Raw genomic sequence first — 13,145 nt, forward strand, 5'->3', positions numbered from 1 at the left:
TGTTGGTTCAAAGTTCTCACAACACATCTAGATAAGTTCCGTGGGGGATCTAGTTTCCAATATGAGGTCACTTGTGGGGGGTTTCTACTGTTTAGGTACATCAGGGGCTCTGCAAATGCAACATGACACCTGCAGACCAATCCATCTAAGTCTGCAATTCAAACGGCGCTCCTTCCCTTCCGAGCTCTGCCGTGCGCCCAAACAGTGGTTCCCCCCATATATGGGGTATCAGCGTACTCAGGACAAATTGGACAATAACTTTTGTGGTCCAATTTCTCCTGTTACCCTTGGGAAAATAAAAACGTGGGGGCTAAAATATCATTTTCGTGGAAAAAAATATATTTTTTATTTTTGCGGCTCTGCGTTATAAACTGTAGTGAAACACTTGTTGGTTCAAAGTTCTCACAACACATCTAGATAAGTTCCGTGGGGGGTCTAGTTTCCAATATGGGGTCACTTGTGGGGGGTTTCTACTGTTTAGGTACATCAGGGGCTCTGCAAATGCAACATGACACCTGCAGACCAATCCATCTAAGTCTGCAATTCAAACGGCGCTCCTTCCCTTCCGAGCTCTGCCGTGCGCCCAAACAGTGGTTCCCCCCATATATGGGGTATCAGCGTACTCAGGACAAATTGGACAATAACTTTTGTGGTCCAATTTCTCCTGTTACCCTTGGGAAAATAAAAACGTGGGGGCTAAAATATCATTTTCGTGGAAAAAAATATATTTTTTATTTTCGCGGCTCTGCGTTATAAACTGTAGTGAAACACTTGTTGGTTCAAAGTTCTCACAACACATCTAGATAAGTTCCGTGGGGGGTCTAGTTTCCAATATGGGGTCACTTGTGGGGGGTTTCTACTGTTTAGGTACATCAGGGGCTCTGCAAATGCAACATGACACCTGCAGACCAATCCATCTAAGTCTGCAATTCAAACGGCGCTCCTTCCCTTCCGAGCTCTGCCGTGCGCCCAAACAGTGGTTCCCCCCATATATGGGGTATCAGCGTACTCAGGACAAATTGGACAATAACTTTTGTGGTCCAATTTCTCCTGTTACCCTTGGGAAAATAAAAACGTGGGGGCTAAAATATCATTTTCGTGGAAAAAAATATATTTTTTATTTTTGCGGCTCTGCGTTATAAACTGTAGTGAAACACTTGTTGGTTCAAAGTTCTCACAACACATCTAGATAAGTTCCGTGGGGGGTCTAGTTTCCAATATGGGGTCACTTGTGGGGGGTTTCTACTGTTTAGGTACATCAGGGGCTCTGCAAATGCAACATGACACCTGCAGACCAATCCATCTAAGTCTGCAATTCAAACGGCGCTCCTTCCCTTCCGAGCTCTGCCGTGCGCCCAAACAGTGGTTCCCCCCATATATGGGGTATCAGCGTACTCAGGACAAATTGGACAATAACTTTTGTGGTCCAATTTCTCCTGTTACCCTTGGGAAAATAAAAACGTGGGGGCTAAAATATCATTTTCATGGAAAAAAATATATTTTTTATTTTCGCGGCTCTGCGTTATAAACTGTAGTGAAACACTTGTTGGTTCAAAGTTCTCACAACACATCTAGATAAGTTCCGTGGGGGGTCTAGTTTCCAATATGGGGTCACTTGTTGGGGGTTTCTACTGTTTAGGTACATCAGGGGCTCTGCAAATGCAACATGACACCTGCAGACCAATCCATCTAAGTCTGCAATTCAAACGGTGCTCCTTCCCTTCTGAGCTCTGCCGTGCACCCAAACAGTGGTTCCCCCCATATATGGGGTATCAGCGTACTCAAGACAAATTGGACAATAACTTTTGTGGTCCAATTTCTCCTGTTACCCTTGGGAAAAAAAATTGCGGGCTAAAACATCATTTTGTGGAAAGAAAAAATGATTTTTTAATTTTCACAGCGCTACATTCTAAACTTTAATGAAACAATTGGGGGTTAAAAGTGTTCACCACAAATCTAGATAAGTTCCTTAGGGGGTCTTCTTTCCAAAATGGTGTCACTTGTGGGGGTTTCCACTGTTTAGGCACGTCAGGGGCTCTCCAAACACGACATGGGTTCCGATCTCAATTCCAGCCAATTTTGCATTGAAAAGTCAAATGGCGCTCCTTCCCTTCTGCGCTCTGCCATGCACTCAAACAGTGGTTTATCCCCATATATGAAGTATCAGCGTACTCAGGACAAATTGCACAACAACTTTTATGGTCCAATTTATCCTGTTACCCTTGTGAAAATAAAAAATTGGGGGCAAAAAGATCATTTTTTGTGAAAATTAATATGAATTTTTTTTTACGGCTCTACATTATAAACTTCTGTGAAGCACTTGGAGGTTCAAAGTGCTCACCACACATCTAGATTAGTTCCTTAGAGGGTCTACTTTCCAAAATGGTGTCACTTGTGGGGGTTTCCACTGTTTAGGCACATCAGGGGCTCTCCAATCGCGACATGGGTTCCAATCTCAATTCCAGCAAATCTTGCATTGAAAAGTCAAATGGCGCTCCTTCCCTTCCGAGCTCTGCCATGTGCCCAATCAATGGTTTAGCCCAACATGTGGGGTATCGGCGTACTCAGGACAAATTGTACAACGACTTTTTTGGTCCAATTTCTCCTTTTACCCTTGGTAAAATAAAACAAATTGGATCTGAAGTAAAATTTTTGTGAAAAAAAAGTTAAATGTTCAATTTTTTTTAACCATTCCAAAAATTCGTGTGAAGCACCTGAAGGGTTAATGAACTTTTTGAATGTGGTTTTGAGTACCTTGAGGGGTGCAGTTTTTAGAATGGTGTCACTTTTGGGCATTTTCTGTCATATAGACCCCTCAAAGTCACTTCAAGTGTGAGGTGGTCCGTAAAAAAAATGGTTTTGCAAATTTTGTTGCAAAAATGAGAAATCGCTGGTCAACTTTTAACCCTTATAACTCCCTAACAAAAAAAAATTATGTTTCCAAAATTGTGCTGATGTAAAGCAGACATGTGGAAAATGTTGTTTATTAACTATATTATGAGATATAACTCTCTAATTTAAGGGCATAAAAACTAAAAGTTTGAAAATTGCTAAGTTTTCATAATTTTCAACAAATTTTTGTTTTTTTCACAAATAAATGAAAGTCATATCGAAGACGTTTTACCACTATCATGAAGTACAATATGTCACGAGAAAACAATCTCAGAATCGCCAGGATCCGTTGAAGCGTTTTAGAGTTATGACCTCATAAAGTGACAGTGGTCAGAATTCTAAAAATTGGCCCTGTCACTTAGGTGAAAACAGGCTTCGGGGTGAAGGGTTTAAATCTGAATGGGGGCAACTTAGGTGGGCTAGCTGGTGGCGGTTGCCCAGAGGGTAAAAACGCTTGTGCAGCTATTTGAAGGCTTATGTCCTGAAAAGCCTGTCCATACTGGGACTCCATGCCAGCAAGTTTGTTTTCCTGGACTGCCATTCGGGTGCTTAAGTCCTGTAAAGTTTGTCCAAACACTTGTTGATTGTGTTCAAAGCTTCCAAACTTCTTTTGCAGACCTTCCACATCTTTCTGCAGTGATCTAATTATGGAGAACACCTGCTTTAGTCTGCTTTCTGCAGTCATTGTTCCAGCAGTCTCCTCTTTTAGGGCTAGAGTATCCTGTAAAGATTATAAGGGATAACTCAGGAGACTCTTTGCATGGAACAAGACAACTACAGGACACAGTTTTATAAGTGGTAAAGTCTATATTATCACACGGTGATTCAAACAGGTGCAGAGAGAAACTCAAGTCCACAACACTTGGTGTAAATATTAAACACAGCTTAGCAGTCTATAGGGAATTTCAGAGGAAAATGCAATCATGCAGAAAGTCTATGAAGCACAATTATTCTTGAGGATACTTGACACAAATAAGTCCTTGGTAGTCTAAACACAGATAGATATGCTTATAAGGCACTTCAAATAATATCTTAGCACAACCAAGGAGGCCTGGGTTTTAGTCTCAGGTTTAAGCAGAGCAGCAACAGCTTACATGTCCAGCAAATGCAGATGGAAACAAACACAAGCAGCCAAATGGAGGATTACTAGAAACCTATTTATGCAGCAGAAACTCAGAGCTGAGTAGCAGGATCTCCACACAGGTTCACAGGAGCAAGTAGGTGCAGGTGCAGGTGCAAAACCAAGGAGTCGTCAGGAGCTGGATGCAAGGCAGAATACTCTAGCACAGATTAAAGGCTGGGGTGGAGTTATATAGCAGGAAGACACAGTGCACATGAGACCAAAGATGCCATCTTGGAAAAGGGCAGTAATGCACAAAAGGTAATCAAAATGTTCAGAGTCCTGATATTATTTGAGGTCCATCAAATATTCCAGCCTTTTTCTTCTCTTCACTAAGACCAGGAAAAGCTGAACATATATAGTTAAAGCATTCTCCACTGTGATTGAGAGCTTTGACGAACTGCTTCTTCAATCCAAGTTTTATGTGTAAGGGAGGAAAGACAATGTCCTTCCTATCCACTAGAGGATCATGGATCACATTCTTATCGCCAGATGCCAAACTCTGTCGCTGAGGCCATTTAGTTTTCACCCAATGCTCAGCTGTAGCTGAACTGTCCCAGTAGCACCGAAAACAATGGTGTTACCATAAAAAATGGGAATTATGCATGTTCAAAGAAAACAAAGATATTCTCACATTTATTGGGAGACTAAATGAAAACTAAATTTACCTTAGTGAACCGTATAAACCAGCACTTTCCATACACTACTTATACTGTATTTATCATGGAATTCATGAAAATGGGCTATATACCTGTAGCGCAAAAAAGTGATGTGATAGAGAAATTATAAGATCAGATTTGAATTCAGCACCCTCAAATTAGTCTAAAACTGTTCTTAACCCCTTAATCCCATATGACGTACTATACCGTCGAGGTGGGGTGGGCCTTAATTCCCGGTGACGGTATAGTACGTCATACGCGATCGGCCGCGCTCACGGGGGGAGCGCGGCCGATCGCGGCCGGGTGTCGGCTGCATATCGCAGCTGACATCCGGCACTATGTGCCAGGAGCGGTCACGGACCGCCCCCGGCACATTAACCCCCGGCACACCGCGATCAAACATGATCGCGGTGTACCGGCGGTACAGGGAAGCATCGCGCAGGGAGGGGTGTTGTGAAATTGGATTCTGGGCTCCCCCGGTGGCCACTGGTGGAATTGAACTTGTGTGCATCATCCCCTCTGTTCACCTGCTCCCATCAGGATGTGGGAGTCGCTATATAACCTTGCTCCTCTGTCAGTTTCATGCCGGTCATCAATGTAATCAGAAGCCTTTCTGTGCATGTTCCTGCTACCAGACAACTCTCAGCTAAGTTGGACTTTTGTCCTTGTTTGTTTTTGCTTTTTGTTCCAGTTCACAGCTGCTGTTTCGTTACTGTGTCTGGAAAGCTTTTGTGATCGGAAATTGCCACTCTGGTGTTATGAGTTAATGCTAGAGTCTTAAAGTAATTTCTGGATGGTGTTTTGATAGGGTTTTCAGCTGACCATGAAAGTGCCCTTTCTGTCTTTCTGCTATCTAGTAAGCGGACCTCGATTTTGCTAAACCTATTTTCATACTACGTTTGTCATTTCGTCTTAAATCACCGCCAATATATGTGGGGTCCTCTGTCTGCCTTTTGGGGAAATTTCTCTAGAGGTGAGCCAGGACTGTATTTTCCTCTGCCAGGATTAGTTAGTTCTCCGGCTGGCGCTGGGCATCTAGGGATAAAAAAAACGTAGGCATGCTACCCGGCTACTTCTAGTTGTGCGGCAGGTTTTAGTTCATGGTCAGTATAGTTTCCATCTTCCAAGAGCTAGTTCTCATATATGCTGGGCTATGTTCTCTCGCCATTGAGAATCATGACAGTTTGACCGGCCTAAAAAGGGTTAAATTACTGCTGAGAAAGGAGAGAAAAAAGAAGTCTGCTACAATTTTTTTTTTTTTTTCCCTCTAGTTCTGAGTGTGCTCATAATTGAATCACTTGCTAGTCTGCCTATACTGCAGCCTCCCTCTCTTTCTCTCCTTCTAATCCTTGAATGGCTCTGTGTTCACCTGTTTGAAATGGATCTTCAGAGTGTAGCTACAGGTTTGAATAATCTTGCCACGAAAGTACAAAATTTGCAAGATTTTGTTGTTTATGCACCTATGTCTGAGCCTAGAATTCCTTTGCCCGAATTCTTCTCAGGGAATAGATCTCACTTTCAAAATTTTAAAAATAATTGCAAATTGTTTTTGTCCCTGAGGTCTCGCTCTGCCGGAGACCCTGCACAGCAGGTCAGGATTGTAATTTCCTTGCTCCGGGGTGACCCTCAAGACTGGGCTTTTGCATTGGCACCAGGGGATCCTGCGTTGCTCAATGTGGATGCGTTTTTTCTGGCCTTGGGGTTGCTTTATGAGGAACCTCATTTAGAGCTCCAGGCGGAAAAGGCCTTGATGTCCCTATCTCAGGGGCAAGATGAAGCTGAAATATACTGCCAAAAATTCCGCAAATGGTCTGTGCTTACTCAGTGGAATGAGTGCGCCCTGGCGGCGATTTTCAGAGAAGGTCTCTCTGATGCCATTAAGGATGTTATGGTGGGGTTCCCTGTGCCTGCGAGTCTGAATGAGTCCATGACTATGGCTATTCAGATCGATAGGCGTCTGCGGGAGCGCAAACCTGTGCACCATTTGGCGGTGTCTACTGAGAAAACGCCAGAAAATATGCAATGTGATAGAATTCTGTCCAGAAGCGAGCGGCAGAATTTTAGACGAAAAAATGGGTTGTGCTTCTATTGTGGTGATTCAACTCATGTTATATCAGCATGCTCTAAGCGTACTAAGAAGCCTGACAAGTCTGTTTCAATTAGCACTTTACAGTCTAAGTTTATTCTATCTGTGACCCTGATTTGTTCTTTATCATCTATTACCGCGGACGCCTATGTCGACTCTGGCGCCGCTTTGAGTCTTATGGATTGGTCCTTTGCCAAACGCTGTGGGTATGATTTGGAGCCATTGGAGGCTCCGATACCTCTGAAAGGGATTGACTCCACCCCATTGGCTAGTAATAAACCACAATACTGGACACAAGTGACTATGCGTGTTAATCCGGATCACCAGGAGATTATTCGCTTTCTGGTGCTGTATAATCTACATGATGTTTTGGTGCTAGGATTGCCATGGCTGCAATCTCATAACCCAGTCCTCGACTGGAAAGCTATGTCTGTGTTAAGCTGGGGATGTAAAGGGACTCATGGGGACGTACCTTTGGTTTCCATTTCATCATCTATTCCCTCTGAGATTCCTGAATTCTTGTCTGACTTTCGTGACGTTTTTGAAGAACCCAAGCTTGGTTCACTACCTCCGCACCGGGAGTGCGATTGTGCCATAGACTTGATTCCGGGTAGTAAATACCCTAAGGGTCGTTTATTTAATCTGTCTGTGCCTGAACACGCTGCTATGCGAGAATATATAAAGGAGTCCTTGGAAAAGGGACATATTCGTCCTTCGTCATCTCCCTTAGGAGCCGGTTTTTTCTTTGTGTCTAAGAAAGACGGCTCTTTGAGGCCGTGTATTGATTATCGACTTTTGAATAAAATCACGGTTAAATATCAATATCCGTTACCACTGCTTACTGATTTGTTTGCTCGTATAAAGGGGGCCAAGTGGTTCTCTAAGATTGATCTCCGTGGGGCGTATAATTTGGTGCGAATCAAGCAAGGGGATGAGTGGAAAACCGCATTTAATACGCCCGAGGGCCATTTTGAGTATTTGGTGATGCCTTTTGGTCTTTCAAATGCCCCTTCAGTCTTCCAGTCCTTTATGCATGACATTTTCCGCGATTATTTGGATAAATTTATGATTGTGTATCTGGATGATATTCTGATTTTTTCGGATGACTGGGACTCTCATGTCCAGCAGGTCAGGAGGGTTTTTCAGGTTTTGCGGTCTAATTCCTTGTGTGTGAAGGGTTCTAAATGCGTTTTTGGGGTTCAAAAGATTTCCTTCTTGGGATACATTTTTTCCCCCTCTTCCATCGAGATGGATCCTGTCAAGGTTCAGGCTATTTGTGATTGGACGCAACCCTCTTCTCTTAAGTGTCTGCAGAAATTTTTGGGCTTTGCTAACTTTTATCGCCGATTTATTGCTGGTTTTTCTGATGTTGTTAAACCATTGACTGATTTGACTAAGAAGGGTGCTGATGTTGCTGATTGGTCCCCTGATGCTGTGGAGGCCTTTCGGGAGCTTAAGCGCCGCTTTTCTTCCGCCCCAGTGTTACGTCAGCCTGATGTTGCTCTTCCTTTTCAGGTTGAGGTCGACGCTTCTGAAATCGGAGCTGGGGCGGTGTTGTCGCAGAGAAGTTCCGACTGCTCCATGATGAGACCTTGTGCTTTTTTTTCCCGTAAATTTTCGCCCGCCGAGCGGAATTATGATATTGGGAATCGGGAGCTTTTGGCCATGAAGTGGGCTTTTGAGGAGTGGCGTCACTGGCTTGAGGGGGCCAGACATCAGGTGGTGGTATTGACTGACCACAAAAATTTAATTTACCTTGAGTCTGCCAGGCGCCTGAATCCTAGACAGGCGCGCTGGTCGTTGTTTTTCTCTCGGTTTAATTTTGTGGTGTCATACCTACCGGGTTCTAAGAATGTTAAGGCGGATGCCCTTTCTAGGAGTTTTGAGCCTGACTCCCCTGGTAATTCTGAGCCCACAGGTATCCTTAAGGATGGAGTGATATTGTCTGCCGTTTCTCCAGACCTGCGGCGGGCCTTGCAGGAGTTTCAGGCGGATAGACCTGATCGTTGCCCACCTGGTAGACTGTTTGTTCCTGATGATTGGACCAGTAGAGTCATCTCTGAGGTTCATTCTTCTGCGTTGGCAGGTCATCCTGGAATTTTTGGTACCAGGGATTTGGTGGCAAGGTCCTTCTGGTGGCCTTCCCTGTCACGAGATGTGCGAGGCTTTGTGCAGTCTTGTGACGTTTGTGCTCGGGCCAAGCCTTGTTGTTCTCGGGCTAGTGGATTGTTGTTGCCCTTGCCTATCCCGAAGAGACCTTGGACGCACATCTCGATGGATTTTATTTCGGATCTGCCTGTTTCTCAGAAGATGTCTGTCATCTGGGTGGTGTGTGACCGTTTCTCTAAGATGGTCCATCTGGTTCCCTTGCCTAAGTTGCCTTCTTCTTCCGAGTTGGTTCCTCTGTTTTTTCAAAATGTTGTTCGTTTGCATGGTATTCCGGAGAATATCGTTTCTGACAGAGGGACCCAATTCGTGTCTTGATTTTGGCGGGCATTCTGTGCTAGGATGGGCATAGATTTGTCTTTTTCGTCTGCTTTCCATCCTCAGACTAATGGCCAGACCGAGCGGACTAATCAGACCTTGGAGACATATTTGAGGTGTTTTGTGTCTGCGGATCAGGATGATTGGGTTGCTTTTTTGCCTTTGGCGGAGTTCGCCCTCAATAATCGGGCCAGCTCTGCCACCTTGGTGTCCCCGTTTTTCTGTAATTCGGGGTTTCATCCTCGATTTTCCTCCGGTCAAGTGGAATCTTCGGATTGTCCTGGAGTGGATGCTGTGGTGGAGAGGTTGCATCAGATTTGGGGGCAGGTGGTGGACAATTTGAAGTTGTCCCAGGAGAAGACTCAGCTTTTTGCCAACCGCCGTCGTCGTGTTGGTCCTCGGCTCTGTGTTGGGGACTTGGTGTGGTTGTCTTCTCGTTTTGTCCCTATGAGGGTCTCTTCTCCTAAGTTTAAGCCTCGGTTCATCGGCCCGTACAAGATATTGGAGATTCTTAACCCTGTGTCCTTCCGTTTGGACCTCCCTGCATCCTTTTCTATTCATAATGTTTTTCATCGGTCATTATTGCGCAGGTATGAGGTACCGGTTGTGCCTTCCGTTGAGCCTCCTGCTCCGGTGTTGGTTGAGGGTGAGTTGGAGTACGTTGTGGAAAAGATCTTAGACTCTCGTGTTTCCAGACGGAAACTCCAGTATCTGGTCAAATGGAAGGGATACGGTCAGGAGGATAATTCTTGGGTCACTGCCTCTGATGTTCATGCCTCCGATCTTGTCCGTGCCTTTCATAGGGCTCATTCTGATCGCCCTGGTGGTTCTGGTGAGGGTTCGGTGCCCCCTCCTTGAGGGGGGGGTACTGTTGTGAAATTGGATTCTGGGCTCCCCCGGTGGCCACTGGTGGAATTGAACTTGTGTGCATCATCCCCTCTGTTCACCTGCTCCCATCAGGATGTGGGAGTCGCTATATAACCTTGCTCCTCTGTCAGTTTCATGCCGGTCATCAATGTAATCAGAAGCCTTTCTGTGCATGTTCCTTGTTGTGAAATTGGATTCTGGGCTCCCCCGGTGGCCACTTGTGGAATTGTACTTGTGTGCATCATCCCCTCTGTTCACCTGCTCCTATCAGGATGTGGGAGTCGCTATATAACCTTGCTCCTCTGTCAGTTTCATGCCGGTCAACAATGTAATCAGAAGCCTTTCTGTGCATGTTCCTGCTACTAGACAACTCCCAGCTAAGTTGGACTTTTGTCCTTGTGTGTTTTTGCATTTTGTTCCTGTTCACAGCTGCTGTTTCGTTACTGTGTCTGGAAAGCTCTTGTGAGCGGAAATTGCCACTCTGGTGTTATGAGTTAATGCTAGAGTCTTAAAGTAATTTCTGGATGGTGTTTTGATAGGGTTTTCTGCTGACCATGAAAGTGCCCTTTCTGTCTTCTTGCTATCTAGTAAGCGGACCTCGATTTTTGCTAAACCTATTTTCATACTACGTTTGTCATTTCATCTAAAATCACCGCCAATATATGTGGGGGCCTCTGTCTGCCTTTTGGGAAAATTTCTCTAGAGGTGAGCCAGGACTGTCTTTTCCTCTGCTAGGATTAGGTAGTTCTCCGGCTGGCGCTGGGCATCTAGGGATAAAAAAACTTAGGCATGCTACCCGGCCACTTCTAGTTGTGCGGCAGGTTTAGTTCATGGTCAGTATAGTTTCCATCTTCCAAGAGCTAGTTCTCATATATGCTGGGCTATGTTCTCTCGCCATTGAGAATCATGACAGTTTGACCGGCCAGAAAAAAAAAGGGTTAAATTACTGGCTGAGAAAGGAGAGAAAAAAGAAGTCTGCTACAATTTTTTTTTTTTTTTTCCTCTAGTTCTGAGTGTGCTCTTAATTGAATCACTTGCTAGTCTGCCTATACTGCAGCCTTCCTCTCTTTCTCTCCTTCTTATCCTTGAATGGCTCTGTGTTCACCTGTTTCAAATGGATCTTCAGAGTGTAGCTACAGGTTTGAATAATCTCGCCACAAAGGTACAAAATTTGCAAGATTTTGTTGTTCATGCACCTATGTCTGAGCCTAGAATTCCTTTGCCTGAATTCTTCTCGGGGAATAGATCTCACTTTCAAAATTTTAAAAATAATTGCAAATTGTTTTTGTCCCTGAAGTCTCGCTCTGCCGGAGACCCTGCACAGCAGGTCAGGATTGTAATTTCCTTGCTCCGGGGCGACCCTCAAGACTGGGCTTTTGCATTGGCACCAGGGGATCCTGCGTTGCTCAATGTGGATGCGTTTTTTCTGGCCTTGGGGTTGCTTTATGAGGAACCTCATTTAGAGCTTCAGGCGGAAAAGGCCTTGATGTCCTTGTCTCAGGGGCAAGATGAAGCTGAAATATACTGCCAAAAATTCCGCAAATGGTCTGTGCTTACTCAGTGGAATGAGTGCGCCCTGGCGGCGATTTTCAGAGAAGGTCTCTCTGATGCCATTAAGGATGTTATGGTGGGGTTCCCTGTGCCTGCGAGTCTGAATGAGTCCATGACGATGGCTATTCAGATCGATAGGCGTCTGCGGGAGCGCAAACCTGTGCACCATTTGGCGGTGTCTACTGAGAAAACGCCAGAAAATATGCAATGTGATAGAATTCTGTCCAGAAGCGAGCGGCAGAATTTTAGACGAAAAAATGGGTTGTGCTTCTATTGTGGTGATTCAACTCATGTTATATCAGCATGCTTTAAGCGTACTAAGAAGCCTGACAAGTCTGTTTCAATTAGCACTTTACAGTCTAAGTTTATTCTATCTGTGACCCTGATTTGTTCTTTGTCATCTATTACCGCGGACGCCTATGTCGACTCTGGCGCTGCTTTGAGTCTTATGGATTGGTCCTTTGCCAAACGCTGTGGGTATGATTTGGAGCCATTGGAGGCTCCGATACCTCTGAAAGGGATTGACTCCACCCCATTGGCTAGTAATAAACCACAATACTGGACACAAGTGACTATGCGTGTTAATCCGGATCACCAGGAGGTTATTCGCTTTCTGGTGCTGTATAATCTACATGATGTTTTGGTGCTGGGATTGCCATGGCTGCAATCTCATAACCCAGTCCTCGACTGGAGAGCTATGTCTGTGTTAAGCTGGGGATGTAAAGGAACTCATGGGGACGTACCTTTGGTTTCCATTTCATCATCTATTCCCTCTGAGATTCCTGAATTCTTGTCTGACTTTCGTGACGTTTTTGAAGAACCCAAGGTTGGTTCACTACCTCCGCACCGGGAGTGCGATTGTGCCATAGACTTGATCCCGGGTAGTAAATACCCTAAGGGTCGTTTATTTAATCTGTCTGTGCCTGAACACGCGGCTATGCGAGAATATATAAAGGAGTCCTTGGAAAAGGGACATATTCGTCCTTCGTCATCTCCCTTAGGAGCCGGTTTTTTCTTTGTGTCTAAGAAAGACGGCTCTTTGAGGCCGTGTATTGATTATCGACTTTTGAATAAAATCACGGTTAAATATCAATATCCGTTACCACTGCTTACTGATTTGTTTGCTCGTATAAAGGGGGCCAAGTGGTTCTCTAAGATTGATCTCCGTGGGGCGTATAATTTGGTGCGAATCAAGCAGGGGGATGAGTGGAAAACCGCATTTAATACGCCCGAGGGCCATTTTGAGTATTTGGTGATGCCTTTTGGTCTTTCAAATGCCCCTTCAGTCTTCCAGTCCTTTATGCATGACATTTTCCGCCATTATTTGGACAAATTTATGATTGTGTATCTGGATGATATTCTGATTTTTTCGGATGACTGGGACTCTCATGTCCAGCAGGTCAGGAGGGTTTTTCAGGTTTTGCGGTCTAATTCCTTGTGTGTGAAGGGTTCTAAGTGTGTTTTTGGGGTTCAAAAGATTTCCTTC

The sequence above is a fragment of the Ranitomeya variabilis genome, chromosome 2 (assembly GCF_051348905.1).
Source record: "Ranitomeya variabilis isolate aRanVar5 chromosome 2, aRanVar5.hap1, whole genome shotgun sequence".
Taxonomy (NCBI): Eukaryota; Metazoa; Chordata; class Amphibia; order Anura; family Dendrobatidae; genus Ranitomeya; species Ranitomeya variabilis.